This window comes from Pollicipes pollicipes, unplaced genomic scaffold (assembly GCF_011947565.3).
Source record: "Pollicipes pollicipes isolate AB1234 unplaced genomic scaffold, Ppol_2.1 Scaffold_7261;HRSCAF=8764_pilon_pilon_pilon, whole genome shotgun sequence".
Lineage (NCBI taxonomy): Eukaryota > Metazoa > Arthropoda > Thecostraca > Pollicipedomorpha > Pollicipedidae > Pollicipes > Pollicipes pollicipes.
In genome coordinates, this window is record NW_023597054.1 from 63,641,495 (window position 1) to 63,647,494 (window position 6,000).

Genomic DNA, 6,000 nt, shown 5'->3' on the forward strand with positions numbered 1-6,000 from the left:
ACAAACGCATATATCGGCCATGATGGGCCCTGCGCGTTAAGGTCTAGTCGCCGACTTCTTATAAGAAAAGATTCACTCATTTTCCTGTCTGGATGATCATGTGCTCTGTAGATGCCTTAAGCTCTAAAAGGGGCAAGAGGTCCGTTCGGACCCGTTGCCCGGGCATCGGGTCCGTACGGACGCGTGATGCTTGCTGACATGAATTCGCCTGCATGCACACGCATTTTTCGCGTATTTTAATCGTTAGTTGGATCTGCACTATATGATAGAAATTGCTGGCAAGTGCTCCTTGTTTAATCCCCTGAATATAAGTGGCCTCTAAAAACCGTGGTTTGCTATTTAAAATATTAAAATCGGGTAGGATACACAAACAATTTGGCACTTACTACTGATATCCGTTTCGCTAAAAGCATGTAGCCGAAATATCACATCTATCTTTCCATTCTACTGTTTGTTCTACGAGGAATAAGACTACTAATACTGTTTTAAGTACAGCCAAGAAAACAACTGTCTAATCCGCAACCTTGGAGCCATATCTTGGAAGATAAGAAACAACGAAACTGCTGTTATTGTTCATGATCAGAGTTTTTTTATGCATGTATACATACATATATATATATATATATATATATATATATATATATATATATATATATAGATGTACATGCATATATGCATATATACATATAGATATACGTATATTTATTTATGTACATATATATATATATATATATATATATATATTGATATATACAAATATATATATATATGTACATATATATATATATATGCATATGTATATGTATATGTACATATATATATATATATATATATATATATATATATATATATATATATAGATCATCTATGTTAACTTGCGGCATGTTTCACAGCTAATAGCCGCTGCATCGTGAGGTACAACACACACATACAGAGCGCAATTTGTTAGGCACGAATTTAGGCAGATTTAGTCCATTCATTCCAGCTTAGTGTCACACGGGCGGCCATTTTAATGGCACATGTTCTCAGTTCCGCTTACCAATTCTTTCATGCTGGGACCATAAGTTCAAAAACGTATTTCCGGATCAATGGTTTCCGCTCGGGGATTGCCTATGCATGAATTCGGAGATTTCTCGACTCAAGGCATGTTTTCTCATCCAGGCCATTTGACGCTCTGAAATTCAAAGACATTTTGTTCCACCGCCCTTGGTTTAGACTCTGAAAGCCTCAAAGGTGAGTTGATCAGTTGCTTATCAAAGCTAAATCCATTTTTAGTTTCAATGATTATTCTAATGAATTCCTCCTTAGCAGGCTCCTTCTCCAAACATAAGGATAGGTCACCTAAATGCTGTAAATCGACTGATTCATGCGATGTTTGTTGTGCCTCGTGTGGGGCATCTAACATGGGTTTCACACCTCGGAACTTGCACGGTCAAATTCAGGAGCATTTCGGTAAATCTATCCGGTGAGAAAAATTTCATGTTATCCTGAACCCCTCCTTCATCCGAGAATATTCATCTACCTGACAATTCAGTTTTGACTTTTAATTTTGATATCGTAGGCAGAAAATACTCCGCGCTTGATGTGATAATCTTAGAGAGGTCATGCATGAAAAAGAAATGCTCAGTCTGAATGACATGACGCCATCATATCCACTGAAAATTCCTGCTTAAGCCTTGGCCATGTTCCATTGCAACTTGCAAGCTATCCACACGACGGGGTAAACTCAATGCATGAACTCAGGCTTTCGCCAATGATTTCCTCAAGCTGCAGGCTGGCGGCGCTGTCCAATCAAATCGAACGCTGCCATGACGCTCGATGTAGGCATGTGGTGTTTGCATTCGGAGCAAAACGTCGGTGATGGACAGATTCAAGAAATCACTCCAGCATACGTCGAAACAAAAGGGAACAACACTGGGAACCTGAAATACAAGTTGAAATGCAGCGGCCAGTTCCATCGCCTCAACGTAAAGGTAACGGTTGAAAAACACAACAATATAGTAAGCGCTCATGGATGTATACCCATCACCAAACACTCAGAATTTGATAGCAAGAATGCGTTTGGTTTATTTTCGTGGCGTTTGTTTTGGAGGAGAGCGAAGATACCCGCCAATCAACATGACAGTTTAACAGAACATGGAATGACATCCCCAACAAGTATTGATGATTCTCCCTGCCCTTGGTATGTCTGTTGTTCTTTTCGTGCGTTGACAGCTTCAGCGACTTCTGTTCCCTTCGCAGACGGCTTGCACTTTCTTGATTATGCCCCGCACGCTCATAACTAGCACATTTGCTCTTTCCTTTCACATTGAAGGAAAGAACTTCACCATGGACAATGCCACCAGGTGATAGGTGATGCTTGGCTTGCCAAGGCGTAATGTATTCCATTGATACCAGCAAAAGCTGTAAAATTCTGCTGCCAATGGCAAGAAGACACTTAGCAGAAGGTTATCACAATAATAATAATTTTGCCCAGTTGCTACCTGCCATGGTGTTTACCATGTATCCTTCAAAAGAAACACATCTAAAACAAAGCTCAGCTTTAAAAACAAATATTGAACATTTTGAAATGGGTGGACAACCGTCATGGCTAACTGCATTGCTTCGTTATGTCGACTACCTATTTAGATTATAATCTAGAAATTCAACAATGCATCACAGCTCTCAGATTTTATTGTTGCACCGTAATTTTTCGTTTCTGTGTAATTCATAACGGAAGTAAGGGAGAACATTTTTTGAAATGTAGTCATTCCTGGCGTAGATTTGTCTTTGTGGGCCTTGACCATGTTCCACTTCGGTACCGCCCCGTTAAAGGGGACACACTGTCATGACGTTCGATGGGTATAAAATCATGTACTCTTCGTGTACTATACGACCTGTCACACTCGTTGATAGCCAGACCCGGACAATGAGAATAGTGTGTGAATGTGTTTTGTGAATTTCTTTAATATGTGAATGGAATGGGCGAATGCCAACAAAGCTATTTCAAACGAAATGTGCATCTTTAGACACATTTGTGTCGCCAAGGCACTCAGTTAAACGTTTGACGATTGAATTTACCAACATAATATGGCACTCATGTGCAGACATAGCAGTTGCGCGACACGTTTATGGTCTTTTTAACATAGCGTCTGCAAGTGACGCAAAGACAACCTGATGTTTGCGTTTCTAATGTTACCTACCTTGGTTGAAAAGCACGAAACAAAGGTGTGTTTTAAAAAATGGAACAAGTCGCAGACGAAAGAGATTTATTCGAAGTTGTTTGTAACGGCAGTGTCGAGTGTAATGGTTTGTTGGTGTTACGGTCAAATATCCCACCCGCTTATGTAATGACGACTTCGACGTCCGAAACTTTCCTTCAAATTAACTGCAGCTGAAAAACACTACCAGTGGTGGTTATTCCCGGAGCTATTCTTTGCATGCGATTACCAAAGGGTCGACACGTGTCTTGAGCTAGTTACTGGGACCATCCGAAACAAAACTGTTTTGTCGGTCCGCCATAGAACGTGTGGCCAGGCTTCCTCTAGGCCAGGACCGGTGCGGTCCAAGGACCGGTACCGGCGGGGCAGCGTGGACAGCCGCATGTCCAAACGGCCGCTGACGGATGGACGCCGAAACGGCCCCCGGGGCACAGCGCCGCCGCCTGTCGGCGTGTGATGATGAATGAAGACGGACGTTAGCGTGGAAGCCCGCAGAGTGGACCGGGGCGGAGGCGCTGGCCGTCCGACGGACGGCAACCGCATCGACAAGCAGTTCAGCGGCGTCGCGCTCAAATTCTTCAATGGCATGACGGGCATGAATAAATCCAGCAGCGGTCAAGCTTGGGTGTTGTTAACTGTGAGGGAGACAGATCGGTCCTGTGTGGAGCTCCTCACGCCCTGATGCTGTCTCGTTACCTCCCTGACGAGGCATGGATAGTTCCGACAGTGAAACATGAAAACATGGTGCATAAGGCGCGTTAAGTATTCAGGGGGACACTAGTGATGGGCACTCGCTATTGCTGAATGACAAGTTTGAGCAGTACGGTCATGCTTTGGCCATAAAAAGGTATTTTCGGATTATATTCAGTCACTAATTTGTTCCATGCGTCAATTTCAGAGAAACGTTTTCAGAGGACCCTCCCGCAGCTGAGAGAGAATAATAGCGTAAGATGCTTCCTTGTAATGCTTTCTACCAGCATGCAAAACATTTTGAAGCGATTATGGCAACAAATGCGTGCGTTCACGCTTTCTACTTACAGGTTATGTCATGAGCAAGCTTTTCGATCTACTGGCAACGCATCTTTACTTAGATCAGCAAGACAATGAATTTTAAGAAAAAAGAAAGGAAACTGCCTCTCGTCGGATGCGTCATAAACTCCCGATCCCTGCTCCATCCGTATTCTCTGCTGCGAGTGGTCAAGGTCTTATTTTTGTGCTATATCGCCATCCTGGGAGCTCTCCCAGGCTCATCACTGGCACAATCAGCGACAAACTAGGCCAGCCAAGGGCCTCCTGAGAGCAGTGCGGTGGGCGCAAGCGTGTTTAGCTTGGTGGATGGAAAGGGCAGCTCGTGTTGTGATGCTGGGGCGTCTGGGAGAAGTTCATAATCAAGTCGCGTTATCTTGCCAGGACGGTATATTTGTGAGCGCACACTAATCCCCGCACACCAACCTGTCTTGATTAGTCTCCAGCTCACATGCAAACGCACTTGATCAGGATGCACCTCCATGACGACATATTAGCAAACGCACTCTACGCGTTTCTTTGACATCCGGCGAGATTCTCGCTGTCTTCCCGCTGGCAGTGTATCGTGCGAGCCGCATCAGTAACTGGTGGTCACCGCCGCGGCCTGACCGGGCGGCGATGGACGTCAGACGGCGGCAGCGGTCCGACCGCGCTGCTGGCTGACCAGGCGGCCTGATCACCTCCTGACGAGATCAGGGCCGACCCCGCATGGCGCTAACTGAGTCACAGTCAGAGCGACACCACGCCGCTGGCAGCTGTAACGATTTGACGAACCCCTCCCCCTCCCCCCCCCCCCCCCGCCAAGAACCAGAGGAACTTGTGTGTTTCTTTACTTTCCCTCAGTGGCTACCGGCGACAAACCGGTAAAAACACAACACGCCTGCCTTTTAGCCAGTTCCACGCCCTCTATCCCGATAGAACTCTGGTGACCCCATACGTTCTAATCAGTTCCCACACACCACGACGCCCGTGACCTGCATCTGCCCGGCCGCCGCTTGAGCGGGAGACACGCGGTCGGAATCGGTTAGCAGCGCCCGACCCAGCCTAATTGGTGTGGCGCTGCGAGCGGCGGCGGTGACGGACGCGACGCCCGCATCAAACTGCGCCGCCGAGTGTTTTATCGCCGCACCCTAATGGCGGACATCATCCGACGAGATTGGCGACTACTGCCGGCTGCCATCGGGAGACCGCCGCACGTCGTACCTGCGGATGGAACCCGGGGAGACTGCCGTCCGGCGTGCGACGGGGTGCCTAGGGATGGGACTGGGGAGGCTGCCGTCCGGCGCACCTGCTGCGACGGGGGTGCCTAGGGATGGGACCGGGGCCGACTGACGGGGTGCCTAAGGATGGGACCGGGGGCCGACTGACGGGGGTGCCTAAGGATGGGGCCGGGGGCCGACTGACGGGGTGCCTAAGGATGGGACCGGGGGCCGACTGACGGGGTGCCTAAGGATGGGACCGGGGCCGGCTGACGGGGTGCCTAAGGATGGGACCGGGGCCGGCTGACGGGGTGCCTAAGGATGGACCGGGGGCCGACTGACGGGGTACCTAAGGATGGGACTGGGGGCCGGCTGACGGGGTACCCAGGGGATGGGACTGGGCGGGGGGGGGGGCGGTGGCTGACGGAGTACCTGGGGGCTGTGGCTGACGGGGTGCCTAGGGGTAAGACTGTGGGTGGTTGCTGACCTGAGCGGACGTTACTGCGTGGCCCAGTGCAGCCGCCGACACAGCGGTGTCGGTCTAGCCAGCGGATTAGGGGCAGGTGTTGGCCGTC